At 46.7% G+C, this 14,862-nt stretch overlaps 1 long non-coding RNA gene across 2 annotated transcripts; it reads right to left on the bottom strand.

Annotated features, from left to right (window-relative positions):
* Window positions 1-1,403: 1,403 nt before the first annotated feature.
* Window positions 1,404-5,756, bottom strand: LOC148004116 (uncharacterized). Of its 2 annotated transcripts, none has more exons than XR_015627641.1 (2): window positions 5,455-5,756; window positions 1,404-2,407 (listed from the first exon to the last, which is right to left on the bottom strand). It is a non-coding gene; the product is annotated as an uncharacterized LOC148004116 (long non-coding RNA). The 2 variants fall into 2 exon arrangements; XR_015627642.1 differs by lacking the exon at window positions 5,455-5,756 and adding an exon at window positions 2,753-2,879.
* Between the last annotated feature and the right edge of the window lie 9,106 nt (window positions 5,757-14,862).

The raw sequence follows: 14,862 nt of genomic DNA, 5'->3' as shown, positions 1-14,862 counted from the left end.
GGCAGACTTCAGCAACAGGGTTAGCTGGCCTATTCTCATTGGTGGTACATAGGACAAAGGATCTGGTCAGGTATTGGCTGGCCTGCTCAAGAGGCTGTTCTTGGCTCAATTAGTCACTTTCCTCATCCAGCCCTACACATGGCCTTGGTGAATCACTGGGAAAGGGCTAAGTTGGCATGTCCCTTAGTGGGGGGGGGGGGGGATGAACTGGGTGATTGGGCAGGGTCAGGATGACATCTTGTGATTGTTCTCAGAATTTATCACAGGGAGGAGTAGAGGGGTCTTTCTGAAAACAGTTTTTTGGTTTTTTTTTGGGGGGGGTTTGTTTTGTTTTGTTTTGTCTTAATTAGCTTAGTCAGAATCTTGATCACCAAAACTTTATCATACCACTGGGCATCCTGACGTCAGATGTATCTCTCATAAAGGTCACAAGTTTGTCATGGGCATCCTGACCACCAGATGTATTTCTCAAAACCTTGTTGTTATAACTTTGTTTTTCACATCTATGAAACTTTATTTCTTCATCTTCAGAAAAATCAAACCTGGCTTGTTGGATCTATCCTTGTTGGGAGCTATGCCCTTAAGCCCCTCCATTATTGATGTTAATATTATAGTTAGAATTAAGTAAGATAAAATGGAAAAATGCTAAAATGAAAATATGGTGACTGGGTTCATTAAGCGGTCAGGACGATGGAAAATCCCCAGCCAGCTGCAGAAGGCTAATACAAATCTGGTGGTCAGGTTGCCTAACGATATGAGAAACTTGTGACCTTTCTGAGAAACCAACATTCTGTTGATGTCAGCTGATTGCCTGACCACAAGTGCACAGTGTCCTTGGCTTGCATAAATATTTCCCACTTCCCCCTCCCTCTGTTACCCCTGTTATAGTATAAATTCAGCCTTAGGAAAAAATAAAATTTGTCGCCTTGATCAGACTCCTGTCTTGGCATCCTTCTTCGAGTCTCTTGTCCTCCATTCTCTCTTAGGTTGTTCCCAACCTCTGCTGACTGCCCTGCGGGTCGGGGTATATCATCAAAATCCTGAAAGTCCCAGGGAGTGTTAAAAGGGCTCAGGGGGTAAAGGTGCTTGCAGGAAAATATGATGGCTTGAGTTCAGTCCTCAGGACCCATTATATTACAAGGAGAAAACTGATTCCTGCAAACTGTCCTCTGACTTCCACAAACATATTATATCATATGTGCCCAAACATACACACATGATACATAAATAAATGTAGTAAGAATAAAAAGAGACAAAGTAAATTATACTAAAATGCATCTATTCCCCTGATCTTAAATCTCTCACTATTTCATGAGTATGTCTCTATGAAAAGCTCTCAGGGAGAACTTTCCCTCGGGATGGAGACCCTCCAACTCCAAAGACCAGACTGAGACACCACAGGATGCAATCAGCAAGAGGATTTGGTTTATTGTCGGGATACACAGGCACAGGCACCTGCGGGCGCTTCAGTCACTCGGGGGACTGGCGCGCCCCACAGAACCAAGGATGGGCTTTTATAGGATTTTGGGGAGCAGAAGCAAGCATACAGAAGCAGATGCATGGTTACAGGGATATAATTGGTGGATTCTAATATGGCAAGGGTTTAGCCCGGGGGCAAGTTTCCTAGCTACCTTCCAGAAACATAACGGCTGACTCGGCCCCCCAAGGGTTCAGCCCGGGGGCAAGTTTCTTAGCTACCTTCTTGGAACATAACGACTGACTCGGCCCCCCACCAGGGTGTGGGACCTCTCCTGGGGCTTTTTTTCATTGTCAGGTGCTCAACCGAAGTCGTCCTGTTGCCAGGCCTTCAACCAAACATATCTTGCTTGGCAGCCGCTGTGTACTCAGTGTTCTAACCTTTCCCTGAACCAGTCATCTTAAGTACAGCCTTGCAAAATGGCGTTACTGCTGCTAAGCTGGGGTCTTTCATTCCCCCATTTTTTTGCTAACTTTGAGTGAAATCTTTCACTCGACTTGGTCAAGAAATTTCTGTCTGGTGGGGGCTTATTCCCCCACTGACTCTAGGCCACAAAAGGGCTAGGAGGAGCCACGTAGGAGTTTTAACTTTAAGGGGTTTGGAATGCGCTGAACTCTCCATGTCTGGGGTGTAGTGTTGTGATTAGTCAATTCCTCAGACCGGACTGCCTTGACGTGTGGTGTGTGGATCTAAGCCGAGACTCCGTCTACCTTTAGGGCGGTCGGGGTAGTCAGGAGGACGGTGTAGGGTCCTTTTCACCGTGGCTCGAGATTCTTGGTCTGGTGTCTGTGCACCCACACGGTGTCTCCAATCTGGAACGGGTGTGGCACCACCGGATGCTCAAGCTTGTCCTGGTAAGCAGTGGCCAAAGGTCTCCAGACGTCTCTCTGCACAATCTGTAGGGCCTGTAAATGGGCCCTCAGAGAAGGGCTGTCAGCAAAATCAGCAATGTTTGAATCAAAGAAATGGACAAATGGGGGTGGTGTTCCATATATTATTTCAAAAGGAGTTAGACCATGGGGGCCCGGGGTATTCCGGGCCCGATATAGAACTAGGGGAAGGAGGGCCACCCAATCCTTTGAGCCAGTTGCAAGCGTAAGTTTGGATAAAGTCTCCTTAATTGTTCTATTCATGTGTTCTACCTGACCTGAACTCTGGGGTCTATAGGCACAATGTAATTTCCAATCAATCCCCAGCAATTTGGCCACCAACTGACTTACTTGGGAGACGAAAGCGGGCCCGTTGTCCGACCCCAACGCTTGAGGCATGTCATACCTGGGAAAGATTTCTTCGAGGAGCTTCTTGGTGACCATTTTTGTAGTCTCGTGCTTTGTGGGGAAGGCTTCGACCCATCCTGAGAAGGTGTCTACAAACACTAGGAGATACTTGTATCCATATATACCTGGTTTAATTTCAGTAAAATCAATTTCCCAATGGATGTCGGGACGGTGTCCCCTAGGACGAACTCCTTGTCTAATCATGGTTCTTCCCAGGTTAACCTGAGCGCACGCTTTGTAACTCTCAGTCACCTTTTGTATCACTTTGTCCCAATTAAAAAAAAAAAAAACACAGATTTATCTCTTCCCGATCTAGTAAGGTTTTCATCTTCTTAAACCCCAAATGGGTTAATTTATGTAAAAAGGAGATCAATTCAAAAGTCCTTTGTAGACCCACTGTTTTAGTTGAGGGTGGTAGATGGCCCCCATTTTTTCTAGGAGCTCTATGTCCTCATGGGCATAAACCCAACTGGTTTGTCCCACTGGTGGGGGCGTGGGTTGGTCTGGGCTATTTAAGGGCAAGATTTGTTTGCTCATGGCCGCTTCTCTCGCCGTGGCATCGGCCAGCCGGTTTCCTCGTGCCTCTGGGTTGTGCCCTTTCTGGTGTCCTGGACAATACATAATACTCAGTCTTTTGGGCAAGAATAGAGCTTCTAAGAGGGCCAGAATTTTAGCCTTATTTTTAATATCTTTACCCTCAGATGTGAGCAGCCCCCGCCTCCGGTAGATCTCCCCGTGGATGTGTGCCGTGGCAAAGGCATAACGGCTGTCTGTATATATATTTAGCCTCTTACCTTTTGTCATCTTGAGCGCCTGAGTCAAGGCGATGAGTTCAGCCCGTTGTGCGGAGGTACCAGCAGGCAGGGCTTTCGCCCAAATCACTTTGTCCTCCGTAGTGACCGCAGCTCCAGCCTTTCACTCTCCCTCTGCCAAGAAGCTGTTGTCATCCGTGTACCATGTGTGGTCAGCATTCTGAAGAGGCTGGTCCGATAGGTCCGGCCTGGTTCCATGTACTTCTGCGAGGATTTGTAGGCAGTCATGCTGTTTTGCCTCCTCTGGTAGAGGAAGCAAGGTGGCAGGATTGAGGGCGACTACGGGCCCAAACTGAACCCGTTCTGTATCCAGTAAGAAGGCTTGGTGCGAGAATTAGAGAGCCAGCGGTCTGGGGGCTGCTTTACCAAGGCCTCCACTGCGTGGGGTGTTAGGATGGTGAGTGGCTGTCCCAAAGTCAATTTTCCAGTGTCCTTGATCAGGACAGCAATAGCAGCCACCATCCTTAGGCACGGTGGCCAGCCGGAGGCCACAGGGTCCAATTTCTTAGACAGGTAGGCCACAGGGCGTTTTCAGGGTCCCAACCTTTGTGTTAGGACCCCTTTAGCATACCCCTGTTTCTCATCGATGAACAGTTACTGAGCAAATTGTAAGGGTTTGGAACAGTCGGATGAATATCTTCTATCCTCTTGTTGACCTTTCTCAAGTCTTGTACTGGCCTATAATCTCCAGTGTCGGGTTTCTTAACAGGCAGAAGAGGCGTATTCCAAGGCGACCGGCAGGGGATTAGGATGCCTTGATCTAGAAGCCTCCTAATGTGAGGCCTTATACCTTGATAAGCTTCATGTGACAGGGGGTATTGTTTTATGGAGACTGGAGTTGTAGTGGCCTTTAACTGTGTAATTAAGGGGGGCTGTTGGAGTGCCAACCCCATCCCACCAGTCTCTGCCCAAGCCAGTGGAAAATTCGTGACCCAAGTGTCTATTTCTAGGGATTGTGGCTTGTCCTGTCCCAGTTCATATAGTCTATATTCATAGAAATTGAAGGGGAGTTCCGTGGGGGCCAGTTATTTGGGCCCCTCCTTTCTCAAAATGAATTTGTGCTTTTAGTTTGGTGAGAAGATCATGGCCCAGCAGAGGGTACGGGCAGTCCGGAACATGTAAGAAGGAATGGGTCACCTTACCAGTAGCCAGCTGAACCCGGCGGTCCGTAGTCCATCGGTATTGTTTCTCACCAGTAGCTCTTTGTACCCAGGCCGTCCGGTCGCTGAGTTGTCCTGAAGCTTGGGTGAGGACTGAATGCTGGGCTCCTGTGTCTACCAGGAAAGTAACCGGCTGCCCCCCAACTTTAAGCGTTACCCTGGGCTCGGGGGGGGGGCTCCTGGCCATGACCTCCCTAATCTTTATCTAGAGCCAAGAGGGAGGTTCGTGGTCGAGGCTTTCGGGGTCCGCCAGGCTTCTTGGGGCACTCTCTGGCCCGGTGCCCTTTCTCTTTGTAATAGGCACATTGATCTTTATCCAGCTTCAGCCCCTTTCGAGCTCCCCCCTATCTCCCTTCCTTTCTTGGCCCTGAACTACGGCGGCCAAGATTCGACTCAATTCTCTCTCTTATTAAAAATCTTTTCAGCTTCTTTAAGTAAATCCTGTAATGTATAGCCCTGCAAATTTTCTAACCTCTGTAACTTAGTCCTGATATCTGGAGCAGCCTGCCAGATGAAGGACATAGAGACACTTGTCATTTGTCCTGGGTCATCTGGGTCATAGGGAGTGTACATACGGTAGGCCTCCTTAAGTCTCTCTAGAAAGGCGGAGGGAGTTTCCCCTGCTTCCTGTAATACCTGTTTTACCTGAGCCAAATTAGTAGGGCGTCGTATAGCCCCTCGGAGACCCGCTAGAAGCAACTGGCGATAAAGGCGTAGGTGTCCCTTACCTTCAGCTGTATTAAAATCCCAGTTTGGTCCTCAGGCAGCTGGGTGGGACGCCCATCATCTCCCAGAACATGCTTTCTGGCCTCTAGGAACACTCCTTGTTTTTTTTTCTGAGGTTAAGAGGGCCTGTAAGAGCTGTTGGCAGTCATCCCAAGTAGGCTGGTGGGTAAGTAAAACAGATTCTATTAGGTCGGTGAGTGCCACCGGATCTTTGGAGAAAGAAGGGTTGTGTTGTTTCCAATTGTAAATGTCAGCTGCTGAAAACGGCCAGTATTGGGTCTGGCCACCAGTTCCCTGTCTAAGTGGGAAAGCCTGGGAGGTTGAATCTGGCATCACCTCGCGCTTATTGCGCAATCTCCCTGCGACAGGGGAGAAACCCTTATCAGACTGTGGCCCGGCAACTGATCTGGCCGGCGGCTCTGCCTCCTCCGTTTCAGCCGGGCCTGTCAGAGAGAAGATCTATGAGAGGGGAGTTTGGGTCTGCCGGGAGGACAGGTTTCTTAGAAGGCTCTGATTTCACAAAGGTAGAGAGAGGAAGACATGGCCGGCGGACCGGGCGGGGCCGAGGGGACAGGCTGGGGGTTGAGGGGAGGCCAATTCGGGTCCACGAAGGGTTCCGCCTGGGGGGGGGGGGTTAAGGCGAGACTCTCTCAAGTGATAATATAAGAAACCTGGTCAGGATGTCCGTGGACGACCCAATCTTTAACCTGTAAAATAATGATCTTATTAAATGTGTCATTCACTGGCCATCCCGCTCCGAAAGTGGGCCACTCGGATGTGCAGAGAGTCTGCCATTTTCCTTTTTTTTTTTTTTAACCTCGACGGACTGGTTGTGTGCCCGGTCGTGGACGTCTTTCTAATGATCAAGAGTGAGACTTAGGGGCGTTGTTAGGGACTGTCCCATGTTAGTTCTAAGGAAGATTAGAACACAGAGAAAACAAACAACACCAACAGTCAAACAAACAACAGACAGGCGTGCTGCACGGCTTTGGTACCAAACTGAAAGCAAAAAGTCAGATGGAGGTGGCAAAGGTCCGGGGCCCTCTGAAAGCCAAAACTACAGACAGAGGTGCCGTTAGTCCGGATCTTTCTCCTCTCCCAGATTGGGCCCCGAAAAGTCGGGCCCCTAACACCCTTGGAACGTCTTCCAGGGCTGCGGGGCGAGAAGTCCGAGCTCGTCAGCTCCTTCTTCGTCCCGCCCAAATTCCAAACAACCTGGCTGAGCGCTCACAGAACAGACCTGGCTGAGCGCTCACAGAACAGACCTGGCTGAGCGCTCACAGAACCTGGCTGAGCGCTCACAGAACAGACCTGGCTGAGCGCTCACAGAACAGACAGAATAAGGCAGAACGAGACAAAATCAGACAGACAGACAGACGCCGGCCGGCTTACCTCCCAGTGGGTGGTCCGTGGTCCCTGGGTGGAGGATCTCCTTTCCCGGCCAATGCACCAAATGAAAAGCTCTCAGGGAGAACTTTCCCTCGGGATGGAGACCCTCCAACTCCAAAGACCAGACTGAGACACCACAGGATGCAATCAGCAAGAGGATTTGGTTTATTGTCGGGATACACAGGCACAGGCACCTGCGGGCGCTTCAGTCACTCGGGGGACTGGCGCGCCCCACAGAACCAAGGATGGGCTTTTATAGGATTTTGGGGAGCAGAAGCAAGCATACAGAAGCAGATGCATGGTTACAGGGATATAATTGGTGGATTCTAATATGGCAAGGGTTTAGCCCGGGGGCAAGTTTCCTAGCTACCTTCCAGAAACATAACGGCTGACTCGGCCCCCCAAGGGTTCAGCCCGGGGGCAAGTTTCTTAGCTACCTTCTTGGAACATAACGACTGACTCGGCCCCCCACCAGGGTGTGGGACCTCTCCTGGGGCTTTTTTTCATTGTCAGGTGCTCAACCGAAGTCGTCCTGTTGCCAGGCCTTCAACCAAACATATCTTGCTTGGCAGCCGCTGTGTACTCAGTGTTCTAACCTTTCCCTGAACCAGTCATCTTAAGTACAGCCTTGCAAAATGGCGTTACTGCTGCTAAGCTGGGGTCTTTCATCTAAAGCTGAGGTGAGGGGATTGTTCTCAGATCATATTTAACATGTAATATGGCTATCACTCTGAAGGCAAGAACTTTTTCTTATTTGGAAACAATGTAAGTTTTGGGAAGGATATGTGCTGTGTGGTAACTTCCTTTGAAATTAAATATTATCTCCTAGAAGGAGAAGGGAGATTCTTAAGACATGGGTAAACAAAACCTACAAGTCTAGAGACTTACAAGATTCCCAAGGCCCCTTCCTGAGGCCATACAGGAGAAACACTTCTGACTAGCCAAGGTGCTGTAAAGGGTGCAGGGAACTCCCGGGAGTTCACGTAGCTTTTGCAGTAGTCACCTATCACCCAGGAGTGACAATTATGCATCTGCCTTTGAGTCAGTTGTGCAGTATAAGTAAATCCGAGAAAACACGTTGCTCATCAAGATGGTCTTTGGTGGAATTATTACTTTGGTCTATCAGCAGTTGATGTTGCCTCAAGAAAAATGAATGCCACATGACAAAAACAGGCATTCAGGGAGTCCTAAGGAGAAAAGCAAAACCATGTATGCCTCATACACAGATAGAACCTACATTCAGTTTAACATTTTCCTTGTAATCCAGGTTCCACGCACATGCTGCAGGTTTCACGTTGCCCTGGTTCATTGAATAGTCAAATTTCTCTGGGCCTACTGTTCTTGAACGTGTGCATGTCGGCACTTTCTGTTACATTCTTATTATTATTATCTTATCATGCAAATGCTTCATAAACATAAATGTCAACAGTTGCATAAAGCATACAACATCCTAATTATTGAATTATTCTGCTAGAATTTTCATCGTCCAATGTGTACACGTCTTCATCCATCTCTCTGATCTCAAGGCTGTCTGTCCCTCGGTAAAGACTCGGATGCTTTGTGTTTTAGGGGGCCGCCCTCTTCAACGATTGTGCTGTCAGTTTGTCAAAACATGTGTGTTTTTAACACATTAGTGCCGTGTTCTTACCGTCCTCATCCAAACGCAATGCAAGACACTTATCTTGTCTCCTTCTCGTCAATTTGTTTGTTTTTGCCTTTCTGGTAGCTCTTAGCCAGATATAAATATCTCTTCTTTTTTTCAAGTTAAGACAGAGTTGTGGCACAATGGCCTTTAAGAAGAGATTCTTAAGTGAAAACTAGACCAAAGAGCTGTCAAAATATACTCATACCGTCTTGTCATTAATGAGGGCCTGCCACCAAAACTCACCAGTGGTTTTAGATGCATCTCTGCACAAAGATTACTGACATGCCCCTAAAACCTTCTCTCCCACAGTCAAGAAGCTGAATTATCCCACTCCAAATATATAAAACAAAATATAAGAAAATTAGAATGAAATAGAAAAATATGCAACTCCCCCTCCCATCTCTATATAAGGTTGGGTGTTTGAATCCTTTCTTCACCATTTTAATGATATTTCCTATCCAACTTTTTGTGTAGTCAGTTGTACTGAGTCTTTGAAATGACTATGACATCAAATACATTTCTGTTAATATGTATGCATATGGTGCTGGTTTGAATAGGAATGGCACCCATAGACTCGAGTTTTTGAATGCTTGGCCTATAGGGAGTGGCACTATTAGGAGGTATAGCCTAGTTGGATTAGGCATGGCCTTCCTGGAGGAAGTGGATCACTGTGGGGATGGGCTTTGAGGTCTCTTATGCGCTAGTTCCACCCAATGTGGCTTATAGTCTGTGAATCACGATGTACAACTCTCCGATCTTTCTCCAGCACCATGTCTGCCTGCATGTGCCCAGGACTAAACCTCTGAAACTGTAAGCCAGCTTCAATGAAATGATTTCCTTTGTAAGAGATGCTGTGGTTACAGTGTCTCTTTACAGCAATAAAACCCAAACTAACACACACACACACACACACACACACACACACACACACACACACACGTAGATATTGATTGCCAATTGATGCAATTGCAGCGTGGCCAAGCAGCACACTAACAGGCCAAACCCCTCACATGCTTCTTTCTGATAAAAACGTAGACCTTGTTACAAGACAAGAAAACCCTAGTCTACACTGCTTATCAGTAACTACAAAAAACCCTCATAAAATAAACAAATCAAGTCTAGTGACCTGTATAAGCAACAGCAACATGAGGGTTGTTTTAGGAATACAAGGTCATGATTCACCGAAGAATGACACCCCAGGGCTCAAATAGTGTGTGAACACAAAGAGGGTTTTATTCTGCAGAAGTCCAGCACGCTGGGGTCTCCCATGACCAAGAGAGAGAGACACCCAAGTGAGCTCACAGGCCTGATTTTGAAAGACCCCCAGAGCGGGGAGACCCTCACTCAAGTCTCGGGATGATGCGACACCCCCAAGGATTCACATGAGGCCATCCTTGCTGTAATAAACATGAGGTTTATTGATAGGAACCAGTACACTGGGGTCGAGACTCGTATCCCACGCAGGGGCAGTGGAGTTCGACCCCGAGAGGCTGGGAGAAAGGGTATTTAAAGGGAGAAGCCACAACCCAAGGGGGCAGGGATGGCGTCATTGGAAAATTACAAGGAGAAGCTTCCTGTCTCTCAAGATTGCTTAACTTTATGGTTCACTAGTTCCTAGAAGCTTCCTGCCTCTCAAGGTTGCTCTCTAAGATTTTAATCTAACTTTGTAGTCAGCTAGTTCCTGGAAGAAGCTTTCTGTTATCGTTAATAGGTCTGGAATCGCATATCTAAGGACCTTATCTTAAGTCCTGTTATCTAGTTCCTGGGAGAGCAGGCTCAAGAAATGTGACCTTTTACTTACAGGTAGAGGGCAGGGTCTGGAATTTGAGGTACTTAGGGCTTTTTGAAACTTCTGACTTTTTGGCTGCACCTTTTATTCTTTCAATTTAAAGCACATTAGGGAATTCTGGGGTAGGTGACCTCTATGTTAATCTGTCGGGTCCATCTCTACAGACATTCTTTACCTGGGCGTTCAGGCTGGGAATTTGCTGGGGAGGTCTGGAAAGTGTTGCTGAGGAAGTAGCTGAGGAAGTCTGGAAACTGTTGCTGACCCACTGCCTTTGCCTCAGGCCAGGCCCTGGGCAGCTTCTAAGGCCTGGACTTATCTGGAATTGCCCAGTTCTTGGAAACAGAGATTTAGGCCTAGTCTCCTTAACTGCTGATTTGAAGCTGGTTTTGGAATGAGCCTAGCCTTCTCAAAGATTTGTTCATGTGCTGGGGCTGGGCGTGGGGGTATGTTTGTGTGTGTGCAGATATCAGATCCCCTGGAACTAGAATTACAAGCTGTTGTAATAAGAGTGCCAGGAACCAAACTTGGTTCCTCGGTAAATTAGCACATGATCGTAACCACTGAGCCATCTCTTCGGGCCTTTCCTTATCATGGATCTTTAGACAGAGCAGAAGGCAAGAAGAAAGAAGAAGAGATAGTGCCTTACCAACAGGGTTCAAATACCTGAACCCACAGGGGACGATATGTATTCGAACCACCGCACCAACTTCAGTTACTGCTCATGGATAATGTTGACAAAGCGACTCCATTTTCGATTCTGACAACTGTCACATGTCTTAAGTTAGGTGCAGTCTCAGATTCCTTAGACTGTGGCATGTGATCCTAACTCCAAGCAGTGATGTAGCCTGTAATTATTAAAAAATGATCCCCGCTATTGGCGGCCTAAGTCTGTTTTCAGGACCGTACATAGCCAGAGACCGAGATCACATGTTTCTCCTAGCCAATGCCTCTCCCACAAATACCGGCTCTGCCTCTCCAGAGCTCCAGGATCACGCTCTCGGTCCCTGCCGCCAGCTGCTGCCAAACCGCTCCACAGTTTCCATGGCTAGCTGAGGGGCACACTCTTGCCAGCCCATGCTCCGCTGCCATAACTTCTCCCCTGGAGCCCACTTGAGTCCCCATAGATGTAAAACACCAGACAATCTTAGTTTAGATTCAACAGATAACACAACCACTGGGCACGGAATCGATCATCCTAAACTCATCATCTGTTTTATGTTGGAAATCTGCGGTGGCAGAATCCGGCACCAGATCTAACAGACCCAAGTCTACATTTTGCTTCTTTCCACTCCTGCCTCGACATCCAAAAGTACTGTGCCCTCCTCCTGCCTTCCCTCTTCCTCTCTCGGACCCAGAAGATTGGCTTCTTGTCGTCTTTATTATCCAATCAATTAGTTAGGGAAAAATTCTGCTACATAGTGAAATGAATGGAACTGAAGAATATCCAGCTGATATTACAGGATTGCTATTGGAGGATCTCTTCTACCCTTTGTTCATAGAAATGTCTTAGTTTGATATTGAGACTAGGAGGCAGAGAATGGGTTGTCTATCCTGTTACATCCTTGTGGCTTGAGGTAGCTACATAGGACAGAAGGAGTACCAACCATTTTCAAAACTACTGGAAACTAAGACTTAATCAAATTGTAATGTGTATGTTCCCTAATAGACATTAATAATGGCTCGGGATATGGCTCAGTTGGACAAGTGCTTGCCTAGCATATGGAAAGCCTTGAGGTTGTTTCCTAGAACTGCTTTAAAACCATGCCTAGCACCACATAAGCCAGGCATTGTAGCCAATGCCTGTAATGTTGCCCAACTCAAAAGGGAGAGGCAGGCAGATTGGAAGTTCCAGGTCATCATTAGCTGAACAGAGAGTTCGAGGGCAGCCTGGTCTTTTTTTTTTTTTTGGAGCTGGGGACCGAACCCAGGGCCTTGCGCTTCCTAGGCAAGCGCTCTACCACTGAGCTAAATCCCCAACCCCTGGCAGCCTGGTCTTAATGAGCTTCTGTCTCAAACAAATAAATAGACATGAAAAGACAAGCTTCAGACAGGGATAAAACATTGCAAAGGGCTTGTGTCTACAGTGCCTATGATAGAAAGAAGTGTCAAAGAACTCAGTTTCTCAAATGTTATGACCCAAGAAGCACAGGAGAAATGCTCCGGCATTATCAGTTATCAGAAAGTTACAGCAAGGTACCACCGTACAGCCACATTTTACTAGAAAGTAAAATGGTTGACAATTCTAAAAGTGTATTTTCATCTGGCTAACAACGTCCATGTTGGGAAAGTTTTGAACTCATGTACACACATACACACAGGATTAAATATACAGCTACCCCTTCACTCCATAATTCTTTTTTTTCATCTTTATTAAATTGGGTATTTCTTATTTACATTTCGATTGTTATTCCCTTTCCCGGTTTCCAGGCCAACATCTCCCTAACCCCTCCCCTTCCCCTTCCCCTTCTCTATGGGTGTTCCCCTCCCCATCCTCCCCGCTCCTTACCGCCCTCCCTCACTCAATAATTCTACTCATATCCAGTCTATAGAAATGCTGCACATACACACAAGGTGATTTGCTAGTAGCAGCCTAATTCACATGACTTAGTGATGCCAGCGAATTTTCTATTACTTAGTAGAAAACATAAATGCCCATCCACAGAGAGTGGATAAGTTGAGCTGTGAACCCTATTTAGCAATAAAAAGGAATAAATTGTTAATATCTGCATCATTGTGCTGTGGTGCATATACTCATACACACATATACACAACATAAAGAAGTATTCTAGGGGTTGGGGATTTAGCTCAGTGGTAGAGCGCTTGCCTAGCAAGCACAAGGCCCTGGGTTCGGTCCCCAGCTCTGAAAAAAAGAAAAGGGGGGAAAAAAAGAAGTATTCTAAAAATTAAAACCCAGTGAGAAGACAGCTTGTGGTGGGAAGACGTGCGCTGAGGACAACTCCAGGTTTCATTCCTTAGAAGTCACCTCCAAACAGTCTATTCAGAATGTCAGAACCCACTGACTGGACATGCCACTTGTTCAGTTTGTTTTAACAGACTTCCCCGGCTCAAAGACTTCGGGAATGTGAATTGAATCGTCAGCTTCCCCAGCTGGGCAGTGGAACCAGAGAAGCAGAATGTGGATGGTCTAACTCTTAGTCTGGAATGGAAAGATTCGTCCATGAAGACACACTGTTATTGGGGACTCTTGGGAGAAGAAACCCAATGCAAACTAGCTTAAGTCCAAAATGTACTATATCAGGAGGCTGCTGAAGTAGTTCACAGAACAAGGGGTTGGGGGGGAAATGCTGGACTCAAGAATAAAAGGGAAAACCCAGGGACCAGGGTGCTGAGCTCTCTCCTCTTATCCTTCTTATCCTGTCCCCTTTCTCTAGATGAGATTGTCTAGATGGCTCGTGTGTGTGTGTGTGTGTGTGTGTGTGTGTGTGTGTGCTTGTGTATATACAAGTGAGTGTGTGTGTGTACAAGTGTGTATCTCTGTTTGTGAGGGAGGGCGTTACTCTTCAGGAGCTATTTAGCTTTTTTACTGACACAGGGCCTCTCATTGACTTCATGCTCATGGGTAGGCTAGGCTACCTGGCCAGGGAGCCCTCCAGGAATTTACCCATCGTTGCCTTCTCAGTCTGGGATCACAAGTGTAGTCCAATGCACCCAGCTTTCTTATGCGGGTTCTGAGGATCAAATCAGGTCCTTGAGTTCACAAGGCAAGGACTAGAGTTCTGAGCCATCTCCTACCTAGCCTCTAAATTTGTATTTAAAACTAGTCTTAAAGGACATCTCTTGAATTAGGTGTAGTGGCTCACACCTTTCACTCCAGCACTTGGAAGGCAGAAGCAGATAGGCTTTATGAGTTTGAGGCAGCCTGGTCTACATAGTGAGTTCTAGGCCAGTCAGGGATAAAAGGAATTGCCTTAATAATTTTCCCAAGGGAAATTACTTCATTTACCTCAACCTACCCTGTGTTGCCATATTTGGTTTTTTTAACCTTTATTTTTATGTGTATGGATCTTCTGCTTACAAATGTGCTTGTTTACATGTCTGTGTGGTGCCCAAAGAGGCCAGAAGAGGATGTTGGATCCCTGGGACTAGAGTTAGAGACAGTTGTGAGCTGTTATGTGGTGCTGGGAAATGAACCCAGGTCTTCTGGAAGAGCAACCAGTGCTCTTGACTTGGGAGGCATCTCTCTAGAGCTTGTGCTCTATATTTGTAGATTGGGTGCCCCTCCAGATATTCTTCCTTCATCTGAATTATATACATCATTTTTTTTTAAAGATTTATTTATTTATTATATATAAGTACACTGTAGCTATCTTCAGATACACCAGAAGAGGGCATCAGATCTCTTTACAGATGGTTGTGAGCCACCATGTGGTTGCTGGGAATTGAACTCAGGACCTCTGGAAGAGTAGTCGGGTGCTCTTAACCACTGAGCCATCTCTCCAGCCCTATATACATCATTTATACTCTTAAATATATGCAGTATATATACTCTTGAGTACTATGGCATCTTATTTACATGCACATCAACTAAGAGACTTACTGTGAACATCATTTTCTATTGATTATAAA

The sequence above is a fragment of the Rattus norvegicus genome, chromosome 8 (assembly GCF_021556685.1).
Source record: "Rattus norvegicus strain SHRSP/BbbUtx chromosome 8, alternate assembly SHRSP_T2T, whole genome shotgun sequence".
NCBI classification, from domain to species: domain Eukaryota; kingdom Metazoa; phylum Chordata; class Mammalia; order Rodentia; family Muridae; genus Rattus; species Rattus norvegicus.
The sequence above is the reverse complement of the archived record's forward strand: the minus strand, read 5'-3'. Positions and strand labels throughout refer to the sequence as shown.